Source organism: Heterocephalus glaber, unplaced genomic scaffold (assembly GCF_053883595.1).
Source record: "Heterocephalus glaber isolate CG9 unplaced genomic scaffold, H.glaber_assembly_v1.0 deba00001531, whole genome shotgun sequence".
NCBI classification, from domain to species: Eukaryota; Metazoa; Chordata; class Mammalia; order Rodentia; family Bathyergidae; genus Heterocephalus; species Heterocephalus glaber.
This window is the reverse complement of record NW_028258329.1, coordinates 3,681,720-3,701,318: the sequence shown is the minus strand read 5'-3', so window position 1 is coordinate 3,701,318 and position 19,599 is coordinate 3,681,720. Positions and strand designations below refer to the sequence as shown.

General features: G+C 48.2%; 1 long non-coding RNA gene across 1 annotated transcript; it reads right to left on the bottom strand.

The window, feature by feature from the left end:
• Positions 1 to 471: 471 nt before the first annotated feature.
• On the bottom strand, positions 472 to 6,697 carry LOC110350711 (uncharacterized). The gene is made up of 3 exons (XR_002397446.2): positions 6,283 to 6,697; positions 2,596 to 2,709; positions 472 to 1,949 (listed from the first exon to the last, which is right to left on the bottom strand). It is a non-coding gene; the product is annotated as an uncharacterized LOC110350711 (long non-coding RNA).
• Positions 6,698 to 19,599: the final 12,902 nt, after the last annotated feature.

Genomic DNA, 19,599 nt, shown 5'->3' with positions numbered 1-19,599 from the left:
AAGGAGCGAGGGTGGTCACACTTTATTATTTGTTAGAGCAAGAACCTCCCGCAAAGCCTCATGTACTCACAGGTAGGGCTTCTGGAAGGTGATTGAATTATGGGGGAATTCGGCCGACTTGCTGTTGGGTGGGGTCTGGTGGGAAGAGGAGGGTCACTTGGAGGTATGACCTGGAAAAGTGCATCTCCTGCCCTAGCCCCTCCCTCCACTCTGCTTCCTGGACACCATGACACGAACACCCCCTCTACCAGAGCTTTCCACCATGCCTTCCTGCCTTGGAGCCAGCTGACTGTGGGCTGAAAAATGAGCCAAAATAAAACTTTCTTCCTTTTAAGTTGTGGGTGTCAGGTATTGTGTCTCAGAAACGAGAAAGTAATTAAGACGCACTTTTATCACACAAAATATTGTTAAGTCAAAAACTGTGACAAAGGACATATGATGACAAAATATCCAGTTCACCAGGAATACATAAAAATTTTAATGTATATGCACTTAACAGCATGACATTCAAATATATGAAGCAAATATTGAAAGAATTGAATGGAGAAAATATCAGTAACACAATAAAAAAGATATTAACATTCCAATTTCAGTAATGCATAGAACAACCAGATGGAAGATCAATAAGGAAACTGAACATTTGAACGATTGATGGAACCTAAAAGACATACAGAACATAATACTCAACATCAGCAGAATAGAAATTCTTCTAAATTGCACATGGAACTTTTTCCCAGAGAGAGCATATGTCAACCCATGAAACAAATCGTAAAAAATGTACAATTGAAATCATACCAAGTATCTTTTCTGACCACAATAGAAAGAAACTAGAAATCAATACCCAAAGGAAACCCAGAAAATCATAAGTATGTGGAAATTAAACAACACATTCCCGAACAGCCAATGGATCTATGAAGAAATCACCTGTGAAAAAGGACATATTTTTATTACTTGGTGGGTTTTTTTGGTACCAGGAATAGAACTTAGGGCTTCGTGCTTGCCAGGCAGGCACTGTGGTGCTGAAGGACATATCTTTAAACAAATGAAAACAAACAAACAAAAAACACAAAAAAGCACTACTAAGAGAAAAGTTTATGACAGTAAACACCTACATTAAAAGATAAGAAAGTTTTCAATCAACAACCTAATCTTATATCAGAAAAAAGCTAGCATAAACTAAAATGAAAGTGAGCAGGAGGAATAAAATAATAAAAGTTAGAGAAGAAATAAATAAAATACCAAAGAGAAAAACAATCAGAAAAAGCCAACAAAGTTAAGAGCTGTTTTTTTTAAACCAACAAAATTATTTAAACTAGACTACAAAAAAGTATGCTCAATGGTGAAAAGCTGAAAGCTTTCCCTCTAAGATCAGGAGCAAAGAAAGAATCTCCATTCTCACCTCTGCTGTTGAACACAGAACTGGAAGTTCCAGCCATAGCAATCAGGAAAGAAAAAAAAAATAAAAGGCATTCAAATTAGAAAAGAAGTTAGGTATCTCTGCAGGTGAAATGACTCTATATGTAGAAAATCCTAAAGATTACACAAAAAACCCACTAGAACTAATAAAAACTTATAGCAAAGGTGCAGGAAAAAAATATTAACCCACAATAATTGACTTACATATCTACACCCTAACAATGAATGATTAAAAATAATAAAGAATAAAGAAAAAATTTTATTTACAATAGAATATATATATAATTTGATCAGTAGATTTAATGTAACTTGAATCACAATCTCAGCATTTTCTTTTTCTGTGTGGAATTTAAGAAGCTCACTGTAGTGCAGTGATGGCGAACCTTTTAAAGCTTTCAGTGCTTCCAACAGCCCACTGTGGCCCGCGTGCCATAGGTTCACCACCGCTGCTCTAGAGGCTATAAGTCCAAGTTCAAGGTGCTGGTGTCTGGAGAGAGGCTTCATGCTGTGTTGTTGGCAGAAGACATCACACGCTGGAAGGACAAAGAGGGTACAAGAGGGAGCTGAATTCCTCCTTTTATAATGAACCTTCTCATCTTAGGATAAGAGCATTCATCCTACTCCCACTGCCTAACGACCCCTCACTGTGCCCTACTGCTGCACACTGCCTCACTGGGCCTTCAGTTTCTAACACATGCTTTTGGGGAAACAATAAAATCATAACAAGGAGCAAGATGTTTGAAGGGCTAAGGCACACCTAAAATGTACCAATAAACTTAATTTAAAAATACATAAATAAATAAGAGAAGATAAACCATGTGGCCGATAAACATGAAAATGGTCCTTATATATCTAAACCACAACCAGATAGCACCATATATCAAAAGCTGATGATACCAAGGACTGGTAAGCCTTCGAAGTAACAGAGAGTCCTGGCACTGCTGGTGCATAACCACTGTGGAGAGTGGTGTAGCAGTGGCTATTGAGGCTGAAGATAAGCACACGGGAGCCTCCAGTTCCACTAGAAGGTACGTATCTTCTCGTGTGCATGTGTTTGTGTGTGTGGTGGCTGAATGCACATATATTCCCAGCAATATGTTTGTGTCGGTCCGTTTTCTGTTACTGTACAAATACCTGAGCTAATCGACTGATGAAGGGGAAGGGTCTGTTCTGGCTTACTGTTCTGCATGGTTCAGTCCATGGATGGTTGGCCCCAGCACCTGGGGGCTTGCGGTGAGGTAGCGAAACAGGGCAAGTGTGTGTCGTAGAGGAACTTCATTTGCCTCCCCTTGGCTGGGAACAAAAGAAACAGAGAAGGGGTTGGGTCCCACTTTCCCAGGGACTGGAAGGCCTCCCAGCAGGGGCTGCCTCCAGGGGTTTCCACCACCTCCCACAGCTGCATCCTGGTCTCCGACTGCCCACCTCCAGGGCTGCGAAGAGTAAGCCACAGTGATGCAAGTCCTGGGGCCTGTTGGTTTATGATACCAGCCCCAACTAAGGCGACCCCAGGAATGGAAATAGCAGAAATGTCTGTCAATAGTAGAATGAACTGGAAAGTGTACATTCATATCACAGATTTTACACTGCAACAGAAATGAATGACAGATGCCTACAGGACATGGTCAGACCTTACAGGCATAATGGTGAAAGAAGCCAGGTCTAAAACTATGCGTCCCATGCATGATTCCATTTCTATGCATTGTGCAAACCTGCAGCTATGCCCTTACGGTATGACGACACTTGCTGCATGGAAAACTGCAAAGCCACTGAAGAGATGCTGATGGGGGACACCAGGTGGCAGGGATTCACAGATGGGATCAGGAGGGACAAGGTATGGGTAAGGCCTACCGGTGGCTACACAGGTATTTGCATTATAATGTCTTGCTAAAATGATTGTTGCACACTATTTAAAACATGAATGTACATCACATTTGACAATTAAGAGGAAGACTAGGAAAGGGAAAGAGATAGAGCAGGGATAAAAAAACCCCTTTTTGCAGTTTTGTTGACAAAGGAAGTTTGCTGGGAGGGGAAGTAGAGGCGAGATTCCCTTCTTCTGGTTCCTTTGTGTATTTGGTGACATTTTCCTTGGCTGGCACACCACCTTCTCATCACCGGGAGCTCAATAAGAGCTCGGCTCGCAGAGCGGGAGGGAGGCCCTTCCTTACCACCTGTCTTCTCTCTCCGCTTCACAGCCAGAAAGAGCTCTGCCCGGCATGAAGCCCTGTGTGCCTGCCAGCTGGGTCTGAGCCGACGCTCCCTCATCAGCAGTGAGTTTTCCTGAGGCTTCATGCGCCTGCTCCTTCTTGTCGGATGCTGGGCATTGTGCATGGCACCATGTAGGATGCTGGAGAAAGACTGTCGAGCTCTTTTTCTAAGATGCAGTGAAGCTACATTGACACCATTTGATCTTGGCGAGTCTCGCTGTCATGATTTGTTAGGCAAGTTTGGAGCAGTGTGCTGAACAGGACTAAGTCCAAGCCTTCCCCACTGAGTACTCTGCCCAGTACCCAGTAAGTCTGGCAGATGGGAGCCCAGCTCTTACTTCCCTGGGTGGATCTTTGTTCACAGGCTGCGCTGAATGCTCAGCGCCTCTCTGCAGGTCCCCAGGGCTGTCTGTTGCCAGCTGTGTCCTGGAAACTCTGGCCACCTTGGCCTCCCTGGACTTTCAGCTTTGTTTCCTCCACTCCCATGTAGTGCACTGTGCTCCTCCAGGAAACCCCACCCGTGCTGCAGTCTGTAGCGCTCTCGGGGCAGGGAGCTGGGCCCTCACAGCTCGCTCCATCCTCTTCCCATCTTCCAGGGTCATCCCACCCATCCTCTTATCACGGTGGCATGTGTTGCTTGCTCCAGACTGGAGGGTAAATTTGGTCCCTGCTTCTTCTCCATCTCCGTGGAAAAGGAAAACAGAGAGGGTTGGTTAAATACAGGAGCAAGGATGGGGTGCTCTGGTAGAAATGATAAACTGATGGCGCAGGAGAGAGGAGGAGAACCAGTGAGGGACGTCCCTGAGCAGGTTCAGGGACACGGGTGAGGGTGGGCTCTTCTACCTCTTCTCAGGAGAGGAGAGAGGCTTCGGGCACAGGTAGAGAGGCAGGCTGGGGTCTTGGAAGTCCTTTGAGGGTGGAGAGCGAGTGGACTAGAGGACCCTTTGTGATGCCGGCAGCACGGAGGGCTGGGAAGGCCCCAGCACACCACAGCCCGGTTTTGGCCCCTGGCAGCTGCACATGTCTGTTAGGGTGCTCAGATCCGGGCTTCCGACTGCCGCAGAAGCAGGGTCTGCTGGGTTCGCCCCCTGAGGTCGCCATGGTAACACTGGTTCTGAAGGTGCCCTATGCCAGGCAGGTCTGCCCACATCCGGGCTTCTGGTCTGCCTGACCCTGGCATCTTCAGCCCCTTGGTCTTCAGGCCTCTTTCTTTAAAATGGGCCTCAGAACACCTGTTTTGTTTGGGAAAAGCTAGAGACACTCAAGAAGCCTCGGTCCTGAAACCTACAGAACAATGCATGTGTTTCAACTGAGGAACAAGCACCTCTACCCGGAAACTCTAAGTGACCTGGGCAGCCACACCACCAGCTGCAGCGGGATGCGCAAGTGGACATGCTAGGCTGCCCAGCCCTCCCCGCCATGCTGGCCTTCGGACCCTCAGGAAGTGGCTGGCTTCTCCGTGCACCAGCCAGAGCTCCCAGCCTCTGCCTGTGACACCAGGCTCCTTTAGGCTCAGTGTCTCCACAAGACACAGGACAGGCCCAGCCATGCTCTACCCAGGCCGCCCCTGGCCAGAAGGGTCTGCATGGACTGTCCGCTTAGACCACAGAAGCAGCCTGGCCACCTGCCAGGCGGCCTGGGCCAAGACATGTGTGCCCGGGGGGCTCCCTCAGCTTGAGCACAGTGCCGGATCCCCATGTGTTGCCCCCTCTCTCTCCCTCTCTGGGGCCTTGGAACAGGATGGGAGCGGCTTTCAGCTTTGCATCCCTCCCCTCTCCCACCTCTTCTCCCTCCCGGGGGCAGAAACAGCCCAGGCAAAAGGGCTTTACAGCCGTCCCGGGGCCAGCTCCTTGGCCACTGTGGACACTGTCCTTGGCTCTGTCCCTCTGAAGGTTGCCAGCTAGGGTGCCTGACCTCCTGTGGGGGGCCGCACGAGTCCTTCTGCAGCGAGGTTGCCACCTGGAAGAGAACACAGACTCTCCCTCCCCCTCACCACGGTAGGGAGCTGCTCCTCGGTGCCACGCTGCTCGCCCTGCATGGCCTCCTCTCAGCTGGCCACTCTCATTGTGCCCATTCTACGGATGGGAAACGGGGCTGAGGGAGCTGAAAGACTCACACATGCTCACATAGTGGGGCATGTAGCTGCCGACATGGTGAGCTGCCAGGTCGGTGACAGCAAGGAAGAGGGACTTCCCAGCAGGAGAGTCCGGGAATTTGCACGCAGGTGGTGGCCATGAGGTGGGCCCTGGGGACAGGCAGGACTTGGACAGAGGCCAGGAGGAAGGACAGCCAAGGGAGGTGTAAAGCAGGGTGCCTGCCCCCTGTGGAACAGGGGATCAGAGCAGGGGCGGCTGCAGGCCCAGGAGGGCGGGGTGGACTGGCTCAGAATCGGGTCCTGCGGCCGAGCCTGCAGTCGCAGGGGTGTGGAAGGGACTTCTCTTAGGGAGTGTCCTGCTTGGAGCTGCTCTGGTTCCACAGGGCTGGACCTGCCAGGGCTCCACGCTGGCTCTGAGCAGAATCAAAAACAGGTTTGCTGGTGAGTCAGTGGCCTGGGGCACACAGTGAGAAGCTGGCTTCCTGGAGGTCCCTTCCCCTCAGCCCTGAAGACCGGGCAGCCGCCCACTCCTGCGGCTCTGACCACAGCTCCCGCCACACTGACCAGCGGCCGTCTTTGCTCAGCCTCCCGGGTCCCAGGCCTGGGGAGCAGCAGCAGCCCGCTGGGCGCCTTCCTGGTCGGGCGTCCACCCCGACCGCCGTGTCTGTGTCTAGACAGCAGGCACCGTGCGTGGCGGGCTGCGCTGGTGGGGGGGGACGCCGTGGGGGGCCGGGCTGATGTCCACCGAAATCTCGAAATCTCGTTCAAAACCACAGTCAGGAAGAGCTTGTCAGAAAATATTCCCTGCTTGAGACATCGCAGTTCTCCGTGCTTGAATCACCCGGCCACTTCCTTCCTGTGTGTGTCTCAGGCAAGCGACAGGGGCGGGCTCGGGTGTGTTTTGCTTCTTATAAGCTTTTGTCTGTATTTTGTTCCTTCACTGGTTTGTAGGCTCTGAGGGTGGGGCTGCCCAGAGGGGGACTTGGTGAGAAGGAGAAGGAGAAGGAGAAGGAGAAGGAGAAGGAGAAGGAGAAGGAGAAGGAGAAGGAGAAGGAGAAGGAGAAGGAGAAGGAGAAGGAGAAGGAGAAGGAGAAGGAGAAGGAGAAGGAGAAGGAGAAGGAGAAGGAGAAGGAGAAGAAGGAGAAGGAGAAGGAGAAGGAGAAGGAGAAGGAGAAGGAGAAGGAGAAGGAGAAGGAGAAGGAGAAGGAGAAGGAGAAGGAGAAGGAGAAGGAGAAGGAGAAGGAGAAGGAGAAGGAGAAGGAGAAGGAGAAGGAGAAGGAGAAGGAGAAGGAGAAGGAGAAGGAGAAGGAGAAGGAGAAGGAGAAGGAGAAGGAGAAGGAGAAGGAGAAGGAGAAGGAGAAGGAGAAGGAGAAGGAGAAGGAGAAGGAGAAGGAGAAGGAGAAGGAGAAGGAGAAGGAGAAGGAGAAGGAGAAGGAGAAGGAGAAGGAGAAGGAGAAGGAGAAGGAGAAGGAGAAGGAGAAGGAGACCTAAGTCAGTTAGGACCCTGACAGGCGCTGAGAGGCGGCTCTGGCAATTTTACAGGTAAAGCTGATAAGGAAAGCAGTGCGTCCAGGCGGAAGAGCTGCCCGGGTCTGCAGCTCCCAAGTGCGGGTGCTTTCCTGCAGGCGCCGGCAACCTGCCCTCCAGAGAGGTGCCCGGTCGCTGCCCCCAGTCTCTCCATCCTGCTGTGCTGAACATGCCTGTCCACCCGTTTCCTGAGAAGCCAAGGGCTTTGGGCTTGTTGCTTTTTTTTCTTTCCTCTCACAGTAAACAGAATAAGAGAGACAGTGGCTCACATGTCTGGCTGTGACAATAGGAGGTGACATAAGCTACGCAGTAACCTCATGCGTACATGCACACATGTGTACGGATGGATGGATGTCAACAGACACACACAGGGATGTACATGCGGTCTACCTGTAGCTGACACCATTTTTGTGGAAACACCCATCCTTGTGTGTGACACAGTCACCCTACAGATGATACATTCATCTGTGGCACATGTATGTACAGAGTGATCAAAAACCACACTGAATGTTTAAATAAAAGTTATTACAAGGGGCCGGAGATTTAGCTCAGTGGTTCCACCGCCTGCCTCACAAGCACAAGGTCCTGAGTTCGATCCCCCGGTACTGCAAAAACAAAACAAAACATTATTACAGTACAAGACGCACTACCTTTAAGCCCTCTCAGAATACTCCCACTCAATTCCAACACACTTATCATATCATTCTTGGCAATGTGTCTTTTACCGTAATAAGTTGGTCTAAAAAAATTAATATTCACCATATTTTTCAGGGACCCCCCTCTTATGCATGTCTGTCTGTATCTAGGGGTCCCCAATTTAAACGGTTTGACTTTTCAACTTCACAGTGGTATGAGAGCCATACATAGTCAGTAGAAATCGTACTTTGAATTTTGGGTTTTGAATTGAGGTCATTTGTAAGCTAGCAGCCTGTAGTGTGATCCTTCCTCCCAGCTTCAGTCCCAGCCAGCCACAAAATCAGGAGGGCACAGCAGATGCCAGAGAATCCCATGTGGCCAGGCTGTGGCATCTGGTAGGTAAGGTGACCCAGTGCATTTTCCATCTATGATATTTTTCACTTATGTGGCTTATTTTAAACGTATTTATAATATTTTGATTTTTGTATTTATGGGGTTGTAACCCCACACCAAACTGAGGAACATCTATCTATCTATCTATGCCTCATGTACATATATGTAAATAGATGTATGTATATACATATGTGTAAATATGTGTATATACAGTATATGTAAATAGATGTGTATATGTGTGTAAACGTATGTGTATGTATAGTATATGTAAATAGATGTGTGTACATATGAAAATGTATGTGTATATACCATATATGTAAATAGATGTGTGTATATATGTGAATGTATATGTGTATGCACAGTATATGTAAATAGATGTGTGCATATATAAATGTAAATGTGTACAGAGAGTATATGTAAAGAGACATGTGCATATATGTAAAGGTATATGTGTGTGTACAGTATATGTAAATAGATGTGTGTGCATATACATTGGTAACCAGTGCCAAGGTCACGAAATGACACTCACCCTATGGTGTTACACACTCAACTCTGTGTGGGGTTCACCCCTCTGAGCTGATGTCCAGACTGTAGGGGTCACAATCTGAAGCCTGGCAAACACTGAACAGGGAGGAATTGTGTCTGTGGGGCCCCAGACATCCCCAAGGTTGGTCCTGTGCACCCTGCTCCACCTGGCCCCGCAGGTGCATGCCTGTGGCTCTGAAGGACAGAGCCTCTAACAGCAGACCTTGGAAAACACCCCTCTTCCTGGGACTCTGGGGCTTCTTAGAGGAAGAAGTTTCTAGGATCCCGATGTGAGAAGTGGCATCTCCAGAGAAAAAGCAGCTTGTTGTTCCCGAGCCCCTCTGAACCCCTCTGAGCTCCTGTTTCTTCTAAATGCAGGGGGCGATAACTTTCCATGCGCAGTGACGGCTGTCTGTTCACATCTGGTGAACCTGCTCATCAGAGCTCCTTGTGTGCTTCTAACTCACACAGGACTTTGGGCCTCACCTGCTCACCTCTCAGTTTGCCCAAGGTGGGTCACAGATTAGGCAGCTCTGTTCAGAGCGGAGTGCCTGGGACTGTGGCATGCACCATATGGCTGTGTGACAGCCACGCCATGTGACAATGGTACCTGCCTTGGAAAGAACCCAAGGAGTGAGCCCTTTTTAATGGTCACTCTCCTGGCAGACTGCTGCAGGCAGGAGCAGGCACTAAATATCCAGCTCCTGCTCTGGAGAGCTTGGGCCACCGGCCTGCAGGGGCTGGGCTGCCCCCTCACTGGCAGCTTCCAGGGCTGCTGCAAAGTGGAGCCTCCAGGTCACATGGATCCCCTGCCCCTGCCAAGAGGGTGCGCAGGGTGCATGCTGCAGGACGTCTTCCAGTGTGGGAGCCGCCAGCCCTGCTTTCCAAGGTTACTCGAGGTAGGCTGGTCCTCCCTTGGGCACTGACATGAAGCAAGGGCAAAGGACAGAGAGATGACATTTATCATCTTTCTATGGAAAGACAGGCACCAGGCTAGGTTAGAGATTTTCCCCAACTGTGAGGTGTCACCTCACCCCTGTTGGTGGCCACCCACCAAGGCAGAGGATCTTGGAGTGCTGGCTGTCTGGGTGGCCTTGCAGGTGCCCGGCATGGGCAGCGCAGTAGGGCAGTTAGGTGCCTCCCTCTGCCTTTCCCCATGGTGGGATTTGCTTGGTGCCTGGAGCCATTACAGCTCCTCTGGTCAGGATGGGGCATGGCAGGCCCAAGGGCTGTTTCAGAGCCCCAGTGTGGGCGGCGGGCTGTGGCCAGGGTCTTCGCTAAGTCCTGGGATCTCCCCTCCCAAGTAGCCCTTCTCCCTGCTGGACACTCTTCCTCCCACTCGTGTTGGCAGGTTTCAGCAAATAGAAACACGGATACCCAGCTATAGTTGCTTTTCCAGTAGACATTGGAATTGTTTTAGTGTAAGTATGTCCCAAAGGTTGCATGGGGATGCTGCTTCCTCTGTGGCAACTCTGCCTCCTAGACCATGGGCTCCAGCTGGGCCTCTGAACCTGAAGTCTGTATGCACTGTGAGCTGAGCCTCGGGCCTGCGTGAACCAAGGCTGCTCACCAGGCAGCAGGACTGTGTGCAGAGGGTGGGTATGAGCCAGATCCTGCAGGCCTGGGAGAGGGGAGCTATGTCCACTCTCAGAGATCCACAGCCCTCCTGTGCAAGGGCTGCAGTCTCCTGTCCCCTAAACCCTGCCCCACAGCAGCACCCAGCCCTGTAGTGGACAGAGGACAGCACTCAGCCAATCCCTGGGCCACCCCACATCGGGAGGGCCAGGGTCCTCTAGCTGTCTGGGCAGCACCTGGTTCCTGGGCATCCAGACATGAGCCTGGAGGGAAGGGGAAGACTGGGCACGTGAGGGAGGTGCTAGCGACAGAGCCACCCCAACAGAAGGGGCTGCCTTCCCTGCTCCCACCCCAAGGCTTTCTTCACTGACAGACTTGCCTCGCCTCAGCTGAAGGAGGGATACTAGTAGTACAGCTCAGGAGAGTTTAGTAGTACAGCTTACCAGCTGAGGAGAACTCCCTGTTGGGCTTTGTAGGCATATCTCAGTCACTTTCTTCATTGCTAGGACAAAACACCCAATAGCCACAATTTAAAGGAGGAAAGGTTTATTTGGCTCACATTCCAATCCGTACTTGGCTGGTTCCAAGGCAAGGCTGGGGCACATGGCAGAGAAAGGCAGCTCACTTAAGGGCTGACAGGGAGCAGAAGGGAGGAGCTGGGGAGGGAGGTGCACCCTTCCAAGGTCCCCCAGTGACCGCCTCTTCCGACGAGGCCCCACCCAACAGCAACTCAGAAGCCCGCATGATGATCCAGTCGCCTTCCACAAGTCCCATCTCTGATCCCAAGAGCCTTTGGGGGGAATCTAGATATAAACCACAACAAGGCAAAAGCCAATTAGTAACTGTATTGTGCGGGGCTTATTTTCAGTTGCAATGGTTTGACAACACTGTTTAAACTAATTTAATTAGAAGAAATGTATGGGCTGTGTTACTGAACCATAGCTTCAGGAAAAGTTACACTTCCAGAAGCTCAAGTTTCTCTCTCTCTCTCTCTCCCTCCCTCCCTCCTTCCCTCTTCTCTTTCTTCTCCTCTCTCCTTCTCTTCATAATTCTGTTCTGTTTTCACCACTTTTTAGCTTCTCCTCAGGGCAGCTTCCCTGCACAGTGGCAAGCTGACCATCAACAAGACCCCTAAAGAAACCAGAGAATCTAGAAGAAAGCTCTGAAAACAGTCCCTGTGGTGTCCCTGGAGGTCCCACTTGGACCCAGTCCGGACTGTGCCCTGTGGCTGGAGAGACGCACTGGTCAGAGAGTGTGGATCCCACAGTCCAGGCCTGGGCGAAGCTCTCCCTGCCAGGCTGTGTTCAGCTAGGGCCTCACAGGGATGAGGGGTGGCTGGTGTGATCTTAAGCGCTTCACACAACCCCTCCTATCATCTTGAAGAGCACATGTTTAGGTGACTTCCAATGCCTGTGCCATTCATTATGCGGAGGACAGTGACACAGATGGTGCCTTGGACACCTAGCCACCAGCCAAAGCAGAGCTATCCTCCAGGATCAGCTCCTCGGTGACAGAGGCTTCCAGCGCTGTGTCCATCTGGACCTCCTGTCCCTCCAGGCCCTGGGAGGTGACTCTTCCCCATCCCTCACTTAGTGGGGTCAGGTGGCAGATTCTGGCAGTGCACCCAGAGCCGAAGGCCCTCCCCCCCCCTCCAGGGGGCGGCATCCCCTTGCCAGCCTGACTCCAAGCCTTCCCGTCTTCCCCGCCGCCTGGGGCAGCCTGTCATGCTCAGTGCCTTGGGATCTGTGCCCTTCTCTGAGGTATTCCTGGGATGTCTGATAGAGATGTGGATTTGCACTGGTTTGGGGTTTTGTTTTGGGAATAATTTTATAAATTGACAAAGATTGTATATATTTGGGTAGTGCCTAGCATGATGTTTTTGATATATCAGTCACTACGGAAAGGCTAAATTGAGTTATTTAACACACTCACTGCCTTAAATAGCCTAGGCCTCAAGAACACTTACAATGTCCTCCTCTCTGGGCGGCTTGGAAGAATGTGCTAGGTTGCTATTAACTGCGGCTACAATGTTGTACACCAGATCTCCAGAAGGCACTGCCTCTAACTGAAATTCTGCATCCTTCGCCAACCTCTCCCTATGCCCACACATCCCCTTCCTCACCCGGCAAGGTTTTACCCGCAGAAGTGGATTAATCCCGTTAGACCATCAGTTCGCCTTATTTCCCACCACACAAACTCATCCTTAACCCTCCCCAAGCTGAACTTCTTCCGGGGCTGGCTGGGGATGCCCCCACTCCCCGGCCCTGGGCTGTCCCCAGTTACACCCCCCCACACACACACCAGCCAGCCCTTTAAGGCGGGGTCAGAGTCCTGCCCACCGCCCCGACGGGCGGAGCTGTCCCGGCTTCTCGCCCTGGAAGAGGTGGGGCTGTGAGGCACAGCGGCGCCGGCGCCGCCCAGCCGGGCAGCAGGACGCGCGGGCCAGAGCCAAGGTCACGGTGACCCACCGGGAAGGGCGATGCTGGCGCCCGCGGGCCGCGGATCGCATCCGGAGCCGCTTGGGCTGTGGACCGGGGCGAGCGCACCCCGCCTCAGCTGGACCCAGAGCCCATTGTTAAACCTGGAAAGTGGCTACAGACCAGATTGGAAAAAAACAGAACAAAAACCCCCCTCTTTCAGTAAGAAAGGGAGACGCCTGAACGTAAGAAAAAGCAAAAGACTTTAGGGTTAGATGAGTCCTTGCCACAGAAAGCCTCTGACGTCTTTTAACCGGCTGCAGGGACAAGGTAGATGATGCACACGGTACACTGCTGGCGGAATTCTTACCGTTCAGGAAGAGGGGCTGTCGAGGAGGAGGAGGGGCAGCCGCTGTATTTCCTGAGCACCTACTATGTGCCACCAAGCAGCTTATGCACATTGTCACTTGCCTAACCACGGTTGGGGGTGCCATTATTATTAAGCTAAAGATCTTTTCAAATTGAAGAATACACGCACCAGCCCCAGGCATTAATAGCCTCTTGGCCTCAGTTGTGCACTGATTTTCTTTCACTTCGTCCCGAATGCCTTTTCCTGGTCTCTACTGCCCCGCAGCGAGTCATCCCAACACTTAGTGGCTTAGCAACACCCAACGTTCATTTTGCTGTGACTCTGCGAACTGGGTGGGGCTCCGCTAGGGGAGCTTGTTTTTAAAGAGCTCGCTGTGCCCTGGGGGTGTTCTCCCAGTTCTCCCAGGATCTGCTGGGTCTCGGGCCAGCCTGGGGGGCTAGGTGTCGACAGGGATGGAGCAACACCGAGTTGGGTAACTCCCTGCCCCTGTGCTGGAGGAGGAACTGAGCCCAGGAAGCTGAGACGCAAATGGCCCAGCCCAAGTTATCCAGCATTACTCAGCAGTTAAAGAGGGAGGAGAAGGGGGGGGGCAGATTTAGAATGGGGCAAACTGGTACCGGAGGCTGCTTCACAAAGCGACTCACCAGGGAGCCTGCGCCCAGGGCCCGGCTGGGGACCGGAGCTTTGGATTCACACTAACCTCAAACAAATCCTGCTGGGCCCGTGGGGGCCCGGGGGGAAGAAGGAGACTGCAGTCAGCAGCTGGAGGGGAGTCCTGGGCTCACACCCCACGGCCCGCAGCACCTGGTCAGCCTCTGGGCTTTAGGTATCAAGATCTATGCTTGGCTTTTCAGTGCTGGGGTAGAGCCCAAGGCCTCACACAAAGCTGGGCAAGTGCCCTCCACTGAGCTGTGCCCGCAGCCTAGATATTTTTCCTTTCCAATTCATTTACTTTTGTTTTCATCCTGATGCGTGTGTCTTTTAAGATACATTCCTCACATCTCACTTCTATCTTTCCAGCTTCTTCTGTTGACTACTCATTTCGTTTATAACCATTTCTTCTTGCTTAGCAATGAAAACAGGCTGGGGTGAAGGCCTCACTCTGCAGGGCACTGTCCTCATCTTTCCTGCGTAGGTGGTTACGGTTTCCATTCTCGGTGAGCTGACATTTCTTTAGCAGAATGATTTTATTTTTAAGTTTCAAGGGGTTAGACTTTGAAAATTAAGATATGATCTACATATGGTGCATTTAAAAAATTGGGATATGCAGTTTTGTTTTGTTTTGTTTTGGGGATCGAACTCTGGTCCTTGCATTTGCGCAGCCAGTGGTGAAACCACTGAGCTAAATCCCCGGCCCTAAAAAATTAATCTTTAGTAGTTGGCACAAGTATTTATTCTATAGAGCTTTTAGTATCTCAATACATTTTCTGGTTTTGGGGCTTTAGGGTTTTCTTCTTGTAGCCAATATTCATAAATTTTGCTTAAGTGCTGGAACTGAAGTTGCTCAGATTTTACATAACATTTGGTGTGGGCATGGTGCACAGGTCGTCAGGCTATGACCTGGAAGTAATTTGCATATCCTTGTTGGACTGGAAGAATGAAAGTGTGATATGCGCTCCCACCTCTTCTCGTTGCCAAGAGCATGGTCTGCCAGGGAGGTCTCCCTGGAGCTGCAGAAAAACCCAGGGCTGCACAGCCAGTTTTTTTCACTTGGGAACTTGTGCTTGAGAGGCAGGCAATGGAGCCACTGAGCTAAATCCCTAAGCTAATTCAGCCCCTTGCACAGCCATTTTTAAGCCACGCTCTGTCACCTGGACAGAAGAGAGCATCCCCTAGCACTTTCTCTTCAGCAGTTAAGTGATCTGAGACTATCTCCCCATGGCCAGAAATCTCAAAGATTGCTCCAGAAAACCTTATCCCTTGGCTTTGGCTTCCATCTCCCAAGCCAGGAGCTCACATCCAGATCAAGGAGCCCAAGAAAGAACATCTACCCTGGTGTCTCCTCTACGGCCCACTTGCCAGGTTGTGTCTGGTCCCCAAATAATACTCTTGTTGATAAAAACAAGGGATTCATGTGATGACTGATGTCTCTGAACAAATGCTTGTTCTGGCAGTGGCAGTTAAATCACAGTGCCTGTTAAATCAGCAGGATTGGTTAGCGTCTCCAAGACCTGGATGTTCCTATGGATTTTTGATACGCTGCTGCATCAGTTAGATTTTCGCCACTGTGAAAACACCTAAACTAACCAGCTTATAATAAGGAAAAGTGAATTATGGTTTCCGTTCCTGGTCCCTTGGTCCCTTCGCTTTGGGCCTGTTGAGGCAGCAGATCATGGCAGGACGTGGGAGATCACGGCTCACTTCAGGAAAGCCAGGAAGCAAAGGAAGAGAGGAAGAACCTGGGTTTGTACTATTCCCTTCAAGGATGTGCACCGATTATTATAGGCAGCCAAGTTAGGTAGAAATTAATACACAGTCAGAGAGGGACTGGGCTCTCAAGGTCAGCAGAAAGAATGAGAACATCAGAATCATGGCTGGAGGCGCAGCTGAAGAGGGCCAGCCCTCAAGATAAAGATGCAGTGGCCAGGCCTGCATGCCTCCCTGAGGGATAGGCAGTGGCTGGGGATTATGGTGTAATTAGCCCACCTGGTAAATCTAGATAGGCATCAGTCTCCCAGGTGGGTGGCCAGAGTATCTGGACCCATCCCTTCCCAAAATGTCTTTATTCTTTCCATGTACACTTGCTACAGGATTTGTTTCCCTGTTGGATCAGTATTAGCTAAGCAACTATACTTGTAATCCTGTAGGTTGATTGCACTTGGCCCATGTTGTACCCACATTGTGACTTTGCTGTGTAAATTGCCCCTGACAAAGAGCCTTAGTGGCCACCCCATTCTGAACCCCTCCTGGACATCCAGGAGCTGTTCTTCTCTCCTTATTTCCAACAAAACTCTCCTAACGTCTTCCTTTGGTTTGAGACTTCATTCCTTGATGTTATAGGACCACAACCTTGGCACATCTAACAGGTTGGGAGTCATATTCCTCCTGCATCACAATGACCACACTTTGCATTATCCCCTTTGAGAACATACCTCAAAGGTTGCTTCACTCCCTAGTGATGCCACAGGCTGGTGACCAAGCCTTAAAATGTTACCTTCAGGGAATATTTCAAATTCAGACCATAACAACTATCTCCACCGAAAAGTGTGAGAAGCCAGGTGTGGTGGTACATGTCTGTAATCCCAGCCCTCTGGGAAGCTGAGGCAGGAGGACTGCAAGTTCAAGCACATCTTAGGCAACTTAGAGAGACTCTATCTCAAAATAAAAAATCAAAAAGGGCTGAAGACTAGCTTAGTGTGAAGGGCCTGGGTTCAGTCCTCAGTACCAGAACAAAAAAAGAAATAAAGGAAGGCAGAAAAAGCATGAGAGATGGTAAAATATCCTGCTGCAATGGCATTTGTGCCAATTTCTCCTTGTATTATAAAACTTTTTATTTTATATATTATAGTGGAATAGTATTTCACATGTGAGGAGGATCATGGAACTTATTTCATAGTTTATATCCCCTACAAAAATGAAATATCTTTTTCTTATTTTAATAATTTTTATTTGGATTCTATCTTTTAATTTTGACATCTACTTTTTTCACTTACTTACTTGCATTTACCTAGTATATTTTCTTCCATTCCTTTGCTTTTGTTAGCAAATCCACACTTAGCCTCTTATATATGCCATGTGGTACTTCAGGGCTGGGCTTTGCAATATCAAGCTCATATTTCTACACTTTATCCCAGTGGTTGGTATATCAAAATACTGCTCCTATATAGCTCTGTTCCTTTCCCTTCCCTTTTCATGATAATTGTTTTTATACACACTGTATTACTCTACTGATCCCAAAAACATTGTTATAATTATTCTTTGTAAATAGTCGTGTTTTGCTTAAGGAGAGGGATAATTCTGAAAATGTGTCATTAGGTGATTTTGTTGTGCAAACAGAGAGTACTTACACAAACCTGGATGGTACAGCCTCCAACAAACCTAGGCTGCACGGCATAACCTGTTGCTCCTAGGCCGTAAGTCTGTATGGCTTCTATTGCTCTGAATACTGTAGGCAATTGTGACCAAATGTAAATATTTGTGTATTAGACACAGAGAGAATACAGGAAAAAAAATGTAAAAGATAAAAAGTGGCCCACCAGTATAGACCACTTAACACAAATGGTGCTTCCAGGACAGGAAGTTGGTCTGGGTGAGTTAGTGAGTGAGTGTGTGGTGGGTGAATGCAAAGGCCTAGACATTGCCATAGACTGTGGTAGACTTTTTTTGTTGTTTTGTTTTTGGTTTTTCGGTACCAGGAATCGAATTCAGGGCCTTGCACTTACCAGCGGACGAAGTGCTGCTGAGCTACATTCCCGGCCTGAGTGCTGTAGACTTTATAGACACGGTTGCTTTAGGCTCCCTAAATTTACTTAAACCCTCTCTCCAGTAATAAATTCGCCTTAGCTTACCAGGACTATGTGACTTTATAAACTTTAAAATGTTTTAAACTTTTTGAGTTTTTAAATGAAACACCTAGCTTAAAACACAGACATACTACCCAGCTGTACAAAATGCTTTTCTTTGTATTCTCATTCTGTAAGCTATTTTTCTACTTAAAATTTTTTGTTTTATTCTTTTACTTTCTAAACTTTTTTGTTAAGAACCAAGACAGAAACACACATTAGCCTAGGTCTATCCAAGGTCAGGGCATCCATATCACTGTCTTCTGCCTCCACTTCTCGTCCCATTGGAAGGTGGCCACCTCCTGTGACAGCACTGGAACTGCTCCTGAAGCACCTGCCCGAGGCTCTATTCCACTTAACTCTTTTTTTAAAAAATAAAATTAGAAGGAGGAATAAAGTCTAAAATAATGACAAAATTATAGTAAATACGTAAACAAGTAACACAGTCCTGTATCACGGTCAGATACCATGGTCTGTCCTTTATTGTAAGTGCTAACCTTTTATACAGCTGGTGGTGCAGTAGGCTTTTTGTACACTAGTGTTTTGACACAAACATGCAGGTGGTGCATTGTATGAGGACATTTTGATCTCGTGGTACAATCAGCAGGGGTAGGGACTTTTCAGCTCCAGTGTAATCTCATCAGAAAACTGTTGTCTATGCAACCACCGTTTCTTTCTTTCTTTATTTTAGCATCTGTTATGCTCACAGTCCTACCTGTCATTTCCGGTTCTCTTCCTTGGTTCGTGTGAGTTCAAGTTACCATCTGGAATCACCTCCTTATCCCAGTTCAGCTTTGCAGCCACCCTCTCTGTGCTATTATTGGCAAATGTATTACATTTCTATGTCATCCACCCAGTCGTACATTATATACGTATCATTTTATACTACTGCTTTGTACATTAAGAGAAAAGAAAAAATAAGAATTTGTAGTGTCTTTTATAATTACACAATATAATTACCAATATTGGTAGTGTGTGTCTAATTACCATCTAAAATTATTTGTTTCAGTGTGAAAATCTTCCTTCAATGTTTTCTTTAATCTTTCTTTTCTTGGACGCTGTGAAGTCTGCTAGGAACAAAACCTGCTTTTTGTTTACGTGGGAATGCCTTTATCTCAGCTTCGCTTTTGAGAGATAGCTTTGCTCGATATCTCGAGTGACGATTTTTTCTTTGAGCACCGAATATGTTACCCCACTGCTTTTGGTCTCCATTGTTTCTGATGAGAAGTCAGCTGTTTGTCTTATTAGGGTTTCTTTGTAAGTTGCAAGGTGCTTTTCTCTTGCTGTTTTCTAGATTTTATACGTATCTTTGGCTTTGCACCTTTTTACTGTTTATAATACAATACATTTTACTGTTTGTGGATCTCTTTGCATTTATTGTGCTTGCAGTTTGTTGTGTATTTTTAAAAAATCAACTTGGGAAGTTTTTAGTAATCACTTCTTCAGATATTTTTCCTCTCCTTTCTCTCTGCTCACCTGTTATTTTCACCATGTGTATGTTAGTGTATTTAATTGTATCTCTACATGTCTCTGAGGCTTTGTTCATTTGTGTTCATTTATTTTTCTCTCTGTTCTTTGGCTTGTATACTATCTGTTGACCTCTTTGTTAGCTAATTCTTTCTTCTGCCAGATTAAATATACTGTTGAACTTATTTAATAAATATTTATTTCCATTATTATACTTTCCAATTCCAGCATTTTCATTTGTTTTTAAAAATTTATCTCCCTTCATTGATGTTATCTACTTCATGTGATATCGTCATCATACTTTTTTGTAAATAATTTCTTTTCCATTTGCTTATTCTTAGTACACAGAAATATTATTGAATTTTCCATATTAATCTCATATCCAGAGGCTTTCTTTAATTCATTGTTTATTTTCATAAGTCTGCTCCTAGCATTCTCTTATTATTAAAACTCTAATATTTGTTAGCAT